This window comes from Rhinolophus sinicus, chromosome 1 (genome assembly GCF_057876585.1).
Source record: "Rhinolophus sinicus isolate RSI-liver-muscle chromosome 1, RSI-T2T, whole genome shotgun sequence".
In the NCBI taxonomy this organism is placed as follows: Eukaryota; Metazoa; Chordata; class Mammalia; order Chiroptera; family Rhinolophidae; genus Rhinolophus; species Rhinolophus sinicus.
In genome coordinates this window covers 112,121,228-112,138,681 of record NC_142501.1, presented here as the reverse complement: position 1 = coordinate 112,138,681, position 17,454 = coordinate 112,121,228, and the positions used below count along the sequence as shown (strand labels likewise).

The 17,454-nt window shown below is 40.0% G+C and overlaps 1 protein-coding gene across 2 annotated transcripts in view; it reads right to left on the bottom strand.

Annotated features, from left to right (window-relative positions):
- CAMK1D (calcium/calmodulin dependent protein kinase ID) overlaps window positions 1-17,454 on the bottom strand; it is a 377,756-nt gene that overhangs the window by 145,096 nt on the left and 215,206 nt on the right. The gene's annotated exons all lie outside the window — the stretch shown is intronic.

The window sequence follows — 17,454 nt, the reverse complement described above, 5'->3', positions numbered from 1 at the left end:
GCTGGGTTGGGTAATGTTTGAATAGGCACACTTCAGAAATTTCAGAAAAATCCTAAAATGACCTCTTAAATGTCTCCTAAGAAAAGTGGTTTAATTAATTTGTATATGTTAGAACATTATGGCCTCCCACAGCTGTTCTCGGGTACTTTATTCTGTCTTCAGATTCCCTAACATATACAAATATTGAACTTCAAATTTTAACATTATTTTATTATAGTACCTAGGTTATCACCACAAAATGCCATATGAATACCTATCCACACATGTCTGGGCACCTACCACGTACCAGGCACAGTACTAGGAAATACAGGAGTGACATCTCAGCCTCATAGAGGCCACACAGGGGGCACCTGGCTGCAGCTAGGACACTTCACAGGCAATATTTCTTATATTTACCAGAAACGAGCCACCTTATAACAGGCACAGACTCTTGGAAGCAACACAGAACAAGTTTATGCCCTCTTCTCCTATATCCTACAAATATTTGACAGATATAATGTCCCCACTTAGTCTTCTCTTACCATCGACCAATCCTCCTCCCACATGGTTTACGTGCCTCTCATCATTTCATTGTCTCTCTTGTTGGAAGAGACTATGCTATTCAGAGCTGAAAGCAATGATCCCAATGTAAAATGTAGCACCAAGAATAGGGTAGTAAATAAAAGAGTAGAACTATTAACCATCATGAGCTAGATATTACACTTGCAAATAAAACCTGGCATTAGGTTCATTTTCCTAAGGCAGCTGCACAGCTGCAGGCCTATAAAGAATACGAAGCCTGACAATTAAGTTCATGAACTTGTTGCAACGATGTTGCTAACTTTTTTGATATCAGAGGGATTATTCATTATGAATTTGTTTCAACTGGACAAACATTTAACCAAGTTTACTATTTGGAAGTGCTGAAAAGGCTGCATGACAGAGTTAGACGACCTGAACTTTTCGCCAACAATTCATGGCTCTTGCATCACGACAATGCACCAGCTCACACGGCACTGTCTGTGAGGGAGTTTTCAGTTAGTAAACAAATAACTGTATTGGAACATTCCCCCCCCCCCACTCACCTGATCTGGCCCCCAATGACTTCTTTCTTTCCCTGAAGATAAAGGAAATATTGAAAGGAAGACATTTTGATGACATTCAGGACATCAAGGGTAGTATGACGAAAGCTCTGATGGCCATTCCAGAAAAAGAGTTCCAAAACTGCTTTGAAGGGTGGACTAGGCACTTGTGTTGGTGCATAGCTTCCCAAGGGGAGTATTTCGAAGGTGACCATAGTGATATTCAGCAAGGAGGTATGCAGCACTTTTTCTAGGATGAGTTCATGAACTTAATTGTCTAACTTCATATAAGATCCATGTGGGTGGGGACTTTTTACTATTTTGGTCGCTACTCTCTCCCCACTGTCAAGAAAAGTGCATGGTGGGTAGTACTTTCAATACATATTTGTCGAAAGAATGAATAAGTAGAAGGAAGGAAGGAGGGAAGAGGGGAGGGAGGGGGGAGAGAGAGACAGAGAGACAGAGACAGAGAGAGAGACAGAGACAGAGAGAAAGAAAGAAAGAAAGAAAGAAAGAAAGAAAGAAAGAAAGAAAGAAAGAAAGAAAGAAAGAAAGAAAGAGGAAGGAAGGAAGGAAGGAAGGAAGGAAGGAAGGAAGGAAGGAAGGAAGGAAGGAAGGAAGGAAGGAAGGAAGAAAATTAAGGTCAGGGTCAATTAAATGACCAGATTATTTTTACCTGAACTTTTACCAAACAATATCTCCTTTCTTACTCAGGCTTGATCTTTCGAGCTTAAAGTTTTCACCTTCATTAAATTCAATTTTTGGGACTTCCACACAATGCTTCAGATGATCAGGAATATTCTGAATTTTTATTCTCTCGTCTATTATATTTACTGTCCCTCTCAACTTAGGGCCAACTGCATATTTGGTTGGTGCACATCCATCACATTTACCTTTATCCAAATTCCTAGCTAAAGTCTTACGTGGGAAGGTTATACGTCAGCACTTTCCAACGTATGCTACCAGAAGTCTATATCAAGATAACCAAGACATTAATAGGTGGGATTCAATCGTTGTGGAGTTGCAAACCCAGCAGTGCTATCATCTAGCCCATAATGTACAATCCTATCGTTAAGAATACAATTAGATTTTTAAAAGGCCATTCCTCAGTTTTACACACCACATAATACTATTTAAAAGGGAAATGGATGCTTGAAAACATTTGTTCTTAGTAAACCCATGGTAGCTTCTAGCAACTACTGCAGTCTTTACTAAATGATCACAAACCATCTGCTTAAGCTACTGCTCCAGGATTTCTCTGTGCATTGAAGTCAACTCCCCAGTCTATAGATCTCATATTCTAAACTTGTTTTACGTCTGGAAAATTTACAAACATCTCTTATATTGTTTTCTCAAATATTTCAACTCTGACTCTTTTGTGTTAAGTGTAATTTACTCAGTCCTGTGGGATATAACACATCTAAATCCAGTGATAAACTAATTTTATAACATTTTTTAGGCCTTACTTACATAGCTGTTTTATATATATATATATATATATCATTATTGAGTGTTAACTATGTGTCAAGACTATACTAAGTATTTTTAATGATCTCATTTAACACAACAATCCTACCACATACAAACCATTCTCCCCATTTTTAAAAGAGGGCAACTAAGAATCCAAGAGGGTAAGTAAGTATTCCAAAGTCAGACAACTAGTAATTGGAATTGTTGAGATTCTAACTCCCAAGCCCATGATCAAGCACTTATGCTATAACGTCATATTAACTAAGTTATAATTAAAAAATAGAAGAGCTTATATAAATTCAGTTATTTGTATAAAATTATAAAACCTAAAGTCAAGATATTAAATTTCATAATTAACAATATAATATCCACCTCGGGGGTCAGGGGGAGATCTGTTGAGCTACCCTGAAACCTAGTGAAAACTCTCAAGACATTTGGTTGTAAACACCCTGACAGATGAAATCCCAGTGGGTCAAAGTGAACCAGAGGAAGAGACACTCAGAAGCAGAAGGAATTGTTACGAGTCCAGAAATTATAATTAGAAAGCGACTTTCGTTATCAGCCCAGATCTGCTCATGTCATCAAAAGGGAGAATAAAAGTGGACAGAGAAAAGAGGCAGGGATGTCAGCTGAAAGCAAATGGAAAACCAAGGTTCTATTAAGCTTGCATAGCTTGATAGCTAAATCCCTATAGGTTAGTGGTCAGTCTTTTTAAAACATGGCCAAGAGGACCTTCATACATAAGGAATTTTCACCCCCTCAAAAGTAAACTTTCCTAAAATGTACATAATTCAAAGGAATAAAGTCACTAAAAGCAACCTGAGGTGGTAAAAAGAACTTCACTTAATTTTAATGACTTACCATTTACCAGGCTCAAAGTAAACGTTAGCTGATACGTCCATGTCCAGAGTGTAAATGGCTGATACAGTAATCTACACTAACGTCTCTATTATCCCCCCCAAAAATGGACAGAAGAGGTAGATAGAGAGAAGTGGGCCCAGGCAGAGAGGAAGAGAGGGAGAGAGGAAGAAAGGAAGCGAAGGAGCGAAGGAGAGAGGGAGAGAGAGAAATTGAATGAAAAACAGCACGTGGGCATTGATGCAGATCCTGCCTGCATGGTAACTGACAGCCAAGCCAGAAAATCCCAGGGAAAGCCAGGAAAATATTTAAAGTTAATTCATGCACACACACACAAAAAAAATCAGTGCTAAATGCACAAGTAGGCCCCATTCCAAAGCCCCCAAGCTAGAGGGAACATCGGGACCCAAAGGACAGGCATTGTATTGAGTATACACACTTCTATGAAATGACATCTGCATCATTTCTCCCTCCAGTCTAATTGTCCACAGTTCAAGGATCTACGAATTTTGAACTCCATGTAAAATGAGGAAAGACAGAAAAATTCAAAAGAGAAGAGAAAGGAAAGTTCAGCATTTTTTATTTTTCTCATCTTACCACAGTTCACTGATCTGGAGGGGAGAAATTGTGGCAACAATTTTCAGAATTATCAGAGAAGGAAAAGGCAACAAAACACATTTCCTGTGTGTTGGCATTTTTGCAAATGGTCGCTTGTCTACTCGGGTTAAAGAAGCCATTGGAGGATAAGAGGTAGAAGGAAATATAATCAGAAGGGACAGATAGGAGGCAAGGTGATTATTAGTGATGTCAAAACAAGGATGGTGGAGATGGTGGAGTAACAGATCTCCCCACAGGAGTGCAGGACGGAAGTAATGACCAGGAGCCATGACCAGCTTCCTGTCTTCTTCTCAGGCTCTTCCGGCTTAACAGTCCAGTCATGGAAAGGCCTCTCTCAGGCGAAAAGCAGACTCCTCTGAACCCAAAACCACAAAGAACTAGGTCTTTTACAACCCACCACACTCTTCTTCTAAACAGCCCAGAGAATTTAAATTTTATTCACAAAAAAAGATGTTACAGTTTTCTGACATGGCAAATTACCTTAAAAATATTTGAATAATATTCTGATGTCTTAGCAAACACTCCTGTTTGTCTAAGTAAACACTATGTTTTCTGTTTTTTTGAAATAACAAAAATCATTTTCTCCTTTCTTGGGTCAGATTGTTTTTCTTCTTCCCTATAAGCAGTACAGGAAATAATGCTGAGAAAATCAGGATATTGTCAGTCACAAGGGAAGTCATAGAGTTGAAATATTTGCCAGATGGTATTAAAAAATAATACCTTTCCTTTTTATAACCTAACAGGCGCATTCACAGATGTTACCTCATTTCATTCTTACAAGAACTCTATAAAGAAGGCATTATTAGTTCTGCTTTATAAATGATCACTCCCGGTTTATAACCACTTAATTGCCCTCCCTAGCTCCCTCTGGTCTTTCTCTCTTGCTAACCATTCTCCATGTTGTCTTTTGAGCTGTCATTCCACAACATAGAATTGATCAAACTTCTTAGCTTGAAATCCTCCAATGGCTCCCTGTAGTCCAGAATAAAGTCCAAACAGCTTCACATGACATACAAGATCCCTTGATGACAAGTCCTCACCTGTCCGTCCCATCTCACCTCCCACCGCTGCCCCATACCAAAACTATACTGGACCGGGGCAGCTCTCTCACACCTGGGCACACATTCTCTGGCCATTACATGTATGCTCACCTCTCTCCCATCTTCTTACTAAACTACTCATCCTCTGAGACCCCTTCTACGTCACCTCCACTGAGAACCCTTTGCTATTCCTTACCTCTCACAGGACTGATCCCCTCACCTCTGGGCCACCCCACTTCTTTTATCAGCCTGTTGTACACACGTGTTACATCCCAAGTGTCTGTGTATATGCATATGTGTGTACATATTTCAATGATTTCATATGCAGATTAACTAGTCTGGAAAGTTACATATCAAACTGGTAACTAGTTCCTTCAGAAAGTGTGCTAAGGTGGGAGGGAATTTCCACCTTCCAGTTTTTCTGAACTAGGGTTCTTCATTGGAACCACAGAAGAGAGGAAAACGATTCAAGTGATTATTTTCTCATTTCTCTCAAGGAATGCCCCATCCTAGCTTCATAAGAGAGGAAGTTAATTCAGCGTACTCAGTGAATGCCTTAGGGCAAAAGGGCTTGGTTCTCTCACTGAACCCAAGCAGAGAGAGGTTGCTAGACTGCTGCATTGCCAAACTTTCACAAAGAGGCACTTTTTAAAAGTTCTTGATCGAAATCATTAACACACGGTTCACCAAAGGATATCCACAATGCTGGACACAAATAAATGCATGTTGACTTGTTTAACTGCTCAAGCAATTGGGAGATGAGGCTGTGTCTCAGCTCGGACACATCTAACTGCAAGATTTGGACAAGTCACACACACACACACACACAGAGATATATGTGTGTGTGTGTAGAGGTAAAATATATACAGACATGTATGTATGATATTACATATAGAGAGAGATCTTGTCTATTAAGAATACAGGCCACCACTCCAGGAATGATCAGAATTCAAAATCCAAAGCTTCTAATCATCTCTCTGCAGCCAGCAGATGGCGCTGTAAACAACATCAGACTAAGGAGTAGACAGCCATGGTACCCAAATCAACTACTTCATAAGTATGCAAGCCAGTTTTGTTGATTTTTAAGGATTAAGTACCACACGTGATACTTTTCCATTGTAAAATGAGTTTTGCTTTGAATCCTTAAAAACAAACAAACAATAAGCAAAACCCTCCAGTGCAGCTAACCATGTTTTCAAACAAGTATCATCGGCATCTTTAGTACAACGCAGGACACACAGGGTGGGAGCCTGGCCAGCATTTGTGTGGAGGGAGGCCAGACTACAGCCTGCAAGTGTATTATTGGTGGGGCATCAAGCAGACTGGCTCTGTCACTTTGGGACAGTATGGTCACACCACTTTCCAGGGTCTCAGCTTCTTCATCTAGAAATTAACTAGTCAAACAAGATACTCTCTGGGGTCCTTTCCAACTCTAACAATCAATGAATCTAAAATTACAATGAGGCAAAGGGTATTGGAGTACATATGGGCCTACAAAGCTTGGTCTGAGCCAGTAATCAGTGTTCTCTAGGAGGGTGCTTCCTACACAGAAGCCTGGATTACCACTGATGCTTCAACAGGCTCTTCTTCTGCCTGGGTAAGTTTGTCATTTAGACACGGAATAGAATTTCTTGAGCTAGGAAACCATTTACATGGAAGTCTTTATCTTCTACAGTTAGCTTGTACAGTCTCCTGGACCAACAGAGAAATGACTCAGTAATTTGCTCTTGTCTAGAATACCTCTGGAAGATCCAGCGAGACCTGGTTGTCTTTACTCCAAAAGAGAAATAAGGTAGGTCCAAATCCATGTGAAAAACCCAGTGCTTGGCTCACACCAACACTCAGTGAATGTTGTAGAAGAACGAATGAAGAAAAGAATGAACAATTAGTTCTGGCCTTTCTAAAGCCTTACAGACCAAAGGCACTCAAAGGCTGGATACCTGAGTCAAAAAAAGTTAGAAGATTTGACCCTGTATATTTGTTTCCTACTCCTGTGACCACCTAGGATAAATTACTGATGGGTCTCAAACTCGGCTGTATGACAGAATTACCGAGGAGCTCTAAAATATACTGATGCCGGGGCCCAGCACTGCAGGTTACGATTTAATTGGCCCGGAATGTGGCCTGGGCATTGGTATTTTTTTTTAATCCTCCCAAGTGATTCAAACACAAAGTTTGAGAACCCCTGGTAAGTTACTGAGTTAATAAATACCTTAGATGCCGAGAAAGGTTCACTTTTAGATACTTGGGAGTTGGTAATTCTATAGTTTTCGTTCCATTTAAAATTTATCTTAGCTGAATAGATGTACTTCATAATAGGTCAGACTTAAAGGTAATAGTCAGTGTGTCTGGAGGCTGAAGGTTCAAGGCAACTTGGCCAACACATTAGAGAAAGAGTATGAAAAATTGACAAGTTTCAATGGGTTAACTGCAACATTAGCTTCTAATGTTCCTTAGTAAGGTCTTGAAACACTAACACAGTCAAGAAAATGCTGTCATTTCCTTCTCTGGATGTTTTGATAACTTTTTGTCAATGGTGGATGTTTTCACATGAGAATAGATGCCTGGAGTCTTGAAGAACATCAAGGCACTCACCCGCCTTGGCACAGAAATAAAATCTTGTAACTGATGTACTAGCTCCACCTGTATGAAAATACAGCGTCCAAAGGCACCTGGGAAGGGAAATCTCCACCAGTTTGTTCGAGGTTCACTGCAGATCATTACACTGGGAACTGAGAAGTCACGGCTGTATGAGACCCTGTTGGGAACGCAGAGCCAGGTGCGACGGCCTGGCCTGCATCTTGCAGCTTCATCACAAACACTCTGGTCCCCAGATTGAAGACACTGGGCTTGGATTCAGGAAGCATCTTAGAGACTTCTAGCTTTGAATACTTGCATTTATGTGGACATAAAGGAAAGGGGACCAAAACAGTGCACCAGAATCTGGGGGAAAGGTATCACTTCCCTTTTCTTTCCTACCATGAGAGCTTTCTCTGTGCTCTACCCACAGTAAGTATCCTTGAACCCACGACTACGCCAAACCATGAATGGCAGGCTCAGCTGCAAGGCCCTGGCACACACACAGAAGCCTTGGAGCACTGATGAGGAAGGAAGAGGCAGAGGCCTCCTGCCCACGCTCCTTCTAGATAAGGAGGCATCTGGGGCCAGGCAGCTCCTAAATCTGCTGGAATATTGTGCCGTTTGTTTATAAAGCGGGAAGCAAATTGCAAAAGAAAAAGATGGGGTGAAAAAAAGAGTAAGAAGCAAAGCAGAAAAGGAGGCAAGTCTGCTTTGCAGCACTGTCTCCTATCAGTTCATTTTCAGACTTAAGAGGGTTGCACTGGCACTGTAAACATTCCTCGCTGTTCCAGGAAAGTAACAGCGTTCAGACATAATGGTGCAGAATCAAGTGTTCTTCAGTCTTTGCACATCAGTAATTAACGCTGTCACACAGTTTGTTCAGGTCAGACCCAGGCTTCAGAAAATCAGGCACATTCAAAAGGAAGGAAACAGTTTTCAAGCATCTACATGTTGGGAATTCATGAGGGTGTTTGTGGTTGGTGGGGTGCCGGGTTTACATAATTTTTAAAACACAGAGATAATCTCCTAGCATATGTGTAGTAAGGACAACTCCGCATTCTTTCTTGAGAAAGCACGAGCAAGTTTCTTCCTAACTGAGGTAGACTGGAGCCATGCCTGGGAAGAAGAGTTGTGTTTCTGTCGGTGAGTTGTAGAAGGAGGTGCGTGATATACACAACAGCTCACCAAACTGCAGTTTTATGTAGATGGGTGTTAAATGCTGAGGCCGTTCACAGTGGATAGTTTTGTCATGTCCTGCTAATAAATATGGTATGATTACAATCACACAAGGAATGTTAACTCTTAAGAAACTCTCAGGATGAGCTCCAGAGCCATGCGCAAATTTGTAGCAATGACACTCGTAACAGACTGCAGCTAATAAACTAGCTGCTATTCACGCAGTTTTCTAATCCCTAGTTTAAAAGGAAATTTGGGATGCAATTGTGCTGTGAGCGATGAGGAATGGGGAACTAAAAGACATCCGAGCACACAGCGGGTCTCTGACAACTACCCCAGAGTTAGCCAGGGAGGGAGGGTGGCAGCGGTTGTGCTCCTAAACTCAAGCAAAGCTACTGACGTGCCAGGTCGGTAGCCACAGTCTGTAAACCAAAATATGGGGAAGGACGGGCCAGGCGGAGGTCGTACACAGGCCGCTGGGGGCATTTTAGGTGACTCTGCACGGCACAGAGACTTTTCTCCTAGACTTCATTGAGGTCACTTTTGACCAGAGGTTTTCAATCTGGTTTCCCCCAAATCCGGCAGGGTCTCAATACATATTTTGGAAATAGTCATGAAATACAACTGCACAAGCCCAGCTGCAATAGATATCAAATGTGAAATCACAGTGGAGATCACCACATATCCACTGGTGTTCACTCATTCCTAGGGTTTGTAATAAATGTTATAAAATTAATCTTAAAAATTCACTCTGATAAAATACTACCTTTCTTACCTGTTTATGTATTGAGGTTCTATATAAGAACTTACTTTTCTTAATTTATTGGGGTGACAATTGTTAGTAAAATTACATAGATTTCAGGTGTACAATTCTGTATTACATCATCTATAAATCCCATTGGGTGTTCACCACCCAGAGTCAGTTCTCCTTCCATCACCATATATTTGATCCCCCTTTACCCTCATCTCCCACCCCCCACCCCCCTTACCCTCTGGTAACCACTAAACTATTGTCTGTGTCTATGAGTTTCTGTTTCTCATTTGTTTGTCTTGTTCTTTTGTTGTTTTTGGTTTATATACCACATTATCAGTGAAATCATATGGTTCTCTGCTTTTTCTGTCTGACTTGTTTCGCTCAGCATTACTCTCTCAAGATCCATCCATGTTGTCACAAATGTTCCTATATCATCTTTTCTTGCCGCCGAATAGTATTCCATTGTGTGTATATACCACAACTTCTTTATCCAATCATCTATCGAAGGACATTTTGGTTGTTTCCATGTCTTGGCCACCGTAAACAAAGCTGCAATGAACATTGGAGCACACGTGTCTTTATGTATAAATGTTTTCAGATTTTTTGGGTAGATACCCAGGAGAGGGATTCCTGGGTCATATGGTAATTCTATTCGTAATTTTTTGAGGAACCTCCACACTGCCTTCCATAGTGGCTGCACCAGTCTGCATTCCCACCAACAGTGTATGAGGGTTCCTTTTTCTCCACAGCCTCTCCAACACTTGTTACTATTTGTCTTGTTGATGATAGCCATTCTGACTGGGGTGAGGTGATATTTCATTGTGGTTTTTATTAGCATTTCTCTGATGATTAGTGATGTTGAGCATTTTTTCATATGTCTATTTGCCATTTGTATGTCCTCTTTGGAGAAGTGTCTCTTCAGGTCCCTTGCCCATTTTTCAATTGGGTTGTTTGTTTTTTTGTTGTTGAGTTTCATGAGTTCCTTGTATATTTTGGATATTAGCCCCTAATCAGAGGCACTGTTTGCAAAAACCTTCTCCCATTCAGTTGGTTGCCTCTTTATTTTGTCGATGGTTTCTTTTGCTGTGCAGAAGCTTTTAAGTTTCATATAGTCCCATTCGTTTATTTTAGCTTTTACTTCCATTGCCTTTGGAGTCAAATTCATAAAATGCTCTTTGAACCCAAGTTCCATAGGTTTAGTACCTATGTTTTCTTCTATGCAGTTTATTGTGTCAGGTCTTATGCTTAAGTCTTTGATCTATTTTGAATTAACTTTGGTACATGGTGACAGATAGCAGTCCAGTTTCATTCTTTTGCACGTGGCTATCGAATTCTCCCAGCACCATTTATTGAAGAGGCCATCTTTCCTCCATTGTATGTTTTTAGCTTCTTTGTCAAAAATTATCTGTCCATATTTATGTGGTTTTATTTCTGGGTTCTCAATTCTATTCCATTGGTCTATGAGTCTGTTTTTCTGCCAATACCATGCTGTTTTGATTATTGTAGCCCTGTAGTACAAGCCAAAGTCAGGAAGTGTGATACCTCCATTATTGTTCTTTTTTCTTAAGCTCGCTTTGGCTATTCGGGGTCTTTTGTGGTTCCAAACAAATCTGATGATTTTTTGTTCTATTTCTTTAAAATATGCCATTGGGATTTTGATGGGGATTGCATTGAATCTGTATATTGCTTTGGGTAATATGGCCATTTTAACTATGTTGATTCTTCCAATCCATGAGCACGGAATGTCTTTCCATTTCTTTGTGTCTTCTTCAATTTCTTTCAAAAATGTCTTATAGTTTTCAGCATATAGGTCTTTCACATCCTTGGTTAAGTTTATTCCTAGGTATTTTATTCTTTTTGCTGCAATTGCAAAATGAATTGTTTTTTGTACTTCTTTTTCTGAGATTTCATTGTTAGTATATAGGAATGCAATGGACTTTTGTACGTTGATTTTGTAGCCAGCAACTTTACTGTACTCGTTGATTGTTTCTAATAGCTTTTTGGTGGAGTCTTTAGGGTTTTCTATATATAGCATCATGTCATCTGCAAAGAATGATAATTTAACTTCTTCATTCCCAATTTGGATGCCTTTTATTTCTTTCTCTTGCCTGATTGCTCTGGCAGAACTTATTTTTTTTAAGGATTCTGCTACTAAAAAAAAAAAGAAAATAAGAAACAGAAAAAGGGAAGGAAATGGGAAACCAGTGAAATAAGTAATACAGAACTAAGTGAAAAGGTTTCTTCCCTACTCCTGGAGAAGATGGTTCTTATTAATATATTTTCAGATACAAAGGGAAGACCTGTCCTCAGAAAGTTATTCCCGGAGGTGCTAATGTACTTCTTCCTGAATCTATGGCCTCTATTTAGAGCTATTTTTTTTAATTATGCCAAAATCAGGAAGAAGTCAACAATGCAACAATAGAGGCAGGTGGGGGGTGAGGAGATAAATGCATACACAAAAACATACACACACATACATACACACATTCACATACACACATACGTACATAGAATTTGGGGGCCACTCTCCTTAATCCCAGTCTAACGTTACACAGTTGCTGAGTCCCCAGTGTTAGAGCTGTTATTTCAGGAGAGCCTGGGGGCAGCCAGTACTGTGTAACACATGCCGCAGATAGGGGCCTGGCAGAATGATTTATCTCAGGGAGAGGATGCCAAGAATATTTGAGGCAAAGAAACAGAAAGAACAGGGCCTGGGTGGAGGAAGGAGCAAAGTGTGGTGCCTCCTGAAAGCACGCACAAAACAGCCAGGATTATTTCCCAATCTCATGATGCAAAATCAGAAGGCATCTGTGTGGACGTATGCTGGTTCATTTGGGAGCGTGGAGGAAACAAACTCTGATGTGGAAATGGAGACTGGCAGTTCTAGGAACTGCAGTAAGGGTGTGGCGTTAGATGAACCATCTGGTGGTTTTTCCTCTTCAATCTTTTTCCTTCCCTCTCCTTTTTCTTGGGAGGTGAGGAATGAGGCTGGTGGTGGACTTAGATCTAAGGGTCTAATGTGGTTTGCTGATGAAGGAACACAAGTGCTGCTTACTAAGACAGCCCGTCCGACGTCATCACGATGGAGCGTTGCACAGGAAGGCCACCCGCTGCACTGCAGACCACAGCAGGTGGGGGCAGGAAGGGAGAGGAGGGAAAAGCACCACCTCATACTGTCACCACTGCTCTTTTTCAAAGTTTACTGCATACAAGTGCCCTTGGAGGGGCATCATGGCACATTATTTTCAGCGACTGCATCAAACTCACAGACGTCAACTTCACAAAACATGGAGAGAGTACCTAGGAGTGCCAGACATGAGGCCAAGCACTGGGATATAAAGATGAATCAAACAGTCCCTGAAACCCAGCGGCCCCTGGTCAGTGTCGGGAGGCACTGGGTGTGTGAACATCATGATACAGCACAACCAACATCCTGCCGGGGAACCAGACATGAGCTCTGGAAGCACGGCCTACTCGGGCTTCTACTCTGCCTGGGTACTCGGAAGGGCTGCACCCAGGAGGCGACATGCACTCTGGGTGTTGGCAAGTTTGCCAGACATAGAAAGAGCATGACGGAGGGAAGGAACAGCATTTGCAAAGATACAGGAGAGTGAGGTGTGCTGTGTTGGGACATAGAATCCTCAGATGCATGGGGATCCTGGGAAACAAATCAATGAGGGTAGATTGGGGGATATTATGAGAGGCTTTGTGGCCAAGTCCAACAGTGTGGGTTTTATGCTAATGGAACTAAGAAGCAGTATGCAAGTGTAAAAATCCAGCTCCAAAAAAGTAAATGGACTATTTTGTTTTGCAGGGATATTTAAATTAAGCAATGTGAAGTAGTTCTTTACAAACCATGTTTGAGGTCCCTAACCCTCTCTCTCCTACTAATGGTCTAACTTTAAACATGAAATTTCACTTTACTCCATTTTTAATTTCCCAAGTGAAAAGTTCATATGCACTCTTCTCTTTCATCATGAACAAGCAGAAAAAGTCAATCTGACCCCAGTGTACATGTCTAGGTTTCCCCGGAGATTGAGACTAATGCAGGAGGTCTTAATAGGAAATGGTGGAAAGACATCATGTCCATGACTCCACTAGTTATTTTCCTCTAAAGGAAAAGGGGATTGTGAGAAGGAAAACAATCTCTCTCATTTTCTGGGGTTTTGTTCTTCAGCGTTTTCCTACATCTTCATAGTTGGATGCCACTGACTATTTCTTGTTGTCATCAGAAAATACACTGTACATACTGGAAAGATCTTCTCATCCTTATTAACCTCACTCTGGGTAGAGAAAGTGGCAGCTATTTGATGGAATTTCTGATGATGCAGAAATCCGCCCAGATTTCCACGGGCTCCTAGCACATAGCCTCTGGCCATTTGTCAGCCTGGCCTCACTTTCCTTTCAGAGACATTTCTATCTGCTCCCTCTGTTCTTCTTAACTGTCATTCAAACTCAGTACCTAATAATAACACAAAATGAAAGCCAGGGCAGTGGACTTCATGTCTGCCCCCTGTATCAGTGCCCGTTCAAACTCAGCAGAGCAGAGATCTAAAGACGTACTGAATGGACAAAGTGTCTCGCAAGGGCACTAGCCCCCCATCTCCAGATGTTTTGGGAAACTCTTTGAAGTAGAGATTAAATACAGAGAATAATGCTAACGTCCACCTAGCGTAGAGGTAGTGAAAGCCAACTGATCATCAAGACCCCCATGCACATTGCCAGCTCTTTCCCAATCCTCCTAAAACACCACTGCTAGGCCGGTGGAACCTGGCAACCATGTATGTTTTTAAAAGTTCTTGGCAATTCTGATGATTAGTCAAATTTGGGAACCAATGTTCTAGCCAGGCCTCCATTTACAGATGAGAAAATTAAGTGACTGACTACCCACAAACTCTCAGCCAGTTATGATAACAGTATGTCACGGAATCCAGTTTCTTTAGCTTCTATGAAGAAACAACTTTTATATAGATGAAGTTAATAAATCTTTGAAAATTAAATAGAAACCTCATTTAAAGTGGGGTAGGGAGCTAGAAGAGAATTCTCACGCACCTGTCACTCCGCGCACACCACTGACCCCAACAGGAAGAAACTTACCTGCATCCCTGACAGGAAGTGACACTACTTCACTGCCTCAGTGGGAGGATGAAAAGATTCCTCCTTGCCCTGTAACAGCTCAGCCAATGGGAGACCGCCATGACTCAGCCAATGAGAAGCCTCTATACTTTGAACTTCCAGTTTCCTCCAATGGACTTTTTGTTTACAGCAGCCCATTCCAAGTCCATAAAAGAGCCTTCCTCTCTTTTGTTTCTCTGGATTTATGCGTGGTTTGTCTTCAAACCACATGCCGTGAATTGACCCATTTTGCTGGAGAAATAGCTATTTGTTAAATAGACTGTCTATTTGTTAAAGGTCAATAAGTCAAAACAACAAACTCTTAAATAAAATATGCTCTACCTCCTACTAGGTTTGAATATTGAATTCTCGGACTCCTCTCATGATAGTGGCATGGGAAGACTTTCTGAGGTCAAAGTGGAGGCATTCACACTGGATGGGAACATTTCTGTGGCCTTGTGTTCTTGACCCGGCAGACACCTCACCCCATGAGAAGGGCACTGGGCTAGAATGGAATCCTGTGAACCAGGGGTTTCTTGTGCCCAGGTTCAGAAGGGACTGCTTGTAAAGGACAGAACCTGCCACAATGAAAGTCAGTCTCCTTCCCTCTCCATATATATATATATATATATATATATATATATATATATATATATATATATATATATTTATATTTATATGTCCAGATATGTATATACATTTTTAGAGAGAGAGCTTTTCTACTAAGCATTGGTATATAGGAAATTGTAAAGGAAACTGTCATATGTTTCTAAAGTAAAAATCCAACATGATAAAGGATAATTTTTACAATATGAAGGTAATAGAATAATATCCCACAATTCAGTTGGATTTTGAGATTTCTTTTCTTGTTCAGTCCCATATTTTTTGTAATAACTATAATTTACTTAGAGATTTCTATGTCCAGACACTGGAGCAATCATATTTCATTTCAATACGTTATTTGAATAACTAAAAAGCATTAGGGGAAGGGCCTATTATCCTTCTTTTACAGGAAAGGAAACTGAGATTCAAAGGGGTTAGGTAATTGGCCCAAAATTGGTTATGTGGCACATCCTGAATTCAAACCCACAGCTGTCTCATTCCTCAGTACGTCGCAGAATCCGATTTCTACTACAGTAACTGCCTTTGAAATGAAAGCATGATATATTTCTATTTCTTTAAGATAAATAATTTGTTTACAGAGAAAGAGAAATTTTACTATTTATATAACATTTAGTTACATAACAAGATTTTTAAAATTTCTCTTTCATAAGTTTCTAGAGCTACACAAGTCAGACAGGGAGAAATTATGAACTGCTAAAACAAAAGAATATTAAAATTTTTCACTGATATTTCACGAAATTACTATCCTAATATCCCTGAAAAAAAAAAAACTTTTAAAATCAATTATAAGAATGCTTTAGATTTCAAAAATACTAAGATTCGAGTTTTTGTCCAGTTAATTCTTTGCACAGAAATTTATTTTTTGCTTAGTGGAAGATACTAAACAGAAGCTATTTACAATGTTTCAATTACTTTAAAAAAAAAAACTAGGCATGTGTGAGAAATTATAGAAATTCTTCAAATAGTGTAAAAATAATTTAAATAATGTCAAATAGCTTCATGATGAAAAAAGGGCAAATTAACATTTCCTTCAAACATTTACAACATAGGTAGCATTTTTAGATGAAATGCTCGTAAGTTATTTTTTAGACCCTCAGATGGAGTGGTGGATACCAGATTTACCAGATTGCTTCTCATCAGCCATGAGACCCCCTTCCTTCCTTAAGTTCCTGATTTTCACTTGGTCCACATCACTCACACACAGCTGGTGATTTGGAGAAAGTTAACTCTACCCCTGACAGTAAGACTGGGGCACTTGGCAAAGGCCATGAACAAGGAAGCAACTGTTCTAGAAGTTGCTGGCAGCCATCTTGTGACCACAAGAAGGAGCTAACATAGAATGAAATTGTGGAGAGCAGAGCAAAAAAATGGGCAGAAACCAAGGTCTTGATCTTAGTATTTTTTGCTGAATCAAACCAAAAATAAGCCCACCCTATCTTGGACGATGAGACACATCAACCAATTTGCCCCCTTGATTGTTTAAGTCAATTTGAGCTTTGTTTTCTGTTGCATACAGTCAAATGCGTCCTAATTGAATTGATACAGATAGTCCAATAAATGAAGAATTTCATATATTTCTAAGTTGTTCCACAGTGTAAATAAAAATAGGGATATATTTCATATCAAGGGTTAGAAATAAATTTGAAAATGATAGTCTTAGCTCAATAATTATTAATAAGAACAAAAAATAGTGGGGGATCGATGATGGCTCCTGTTAGAAAGTGTGGGAAGATGTTAACTACTTCTCATAAACTTCACTTAAAATGTAAAAAGATCGAGGAAGGTACAAACTGTGGAATGATTCTGAGAGACCTGAGAGACATGGTAAAGGTCAGATGCTAAGAAAATGACAGCTTTGCAGAAGAAAAGTGATGAATTTAAATTACATGTGAAGATTATCTAACCTTCAAACAGTCCCACTTACATTTCTGCATATTAGAACTCTAATCCTCACATATGAAATTTCTATACAAGCAATTTGACACATATTTCCACTTTCTTCAGAGATAAAGAAGAGATCCATTGAATGCAGCTTTATAGGAATATTAACGTGAAATTAATATTAACTTGTAATGACTTATGAAAAAATAATGTAGGAAGTCATTTCTCTGTGGAGTTACCACAAGATATGAATCAGAGCTATCACTGCCAGTAATGA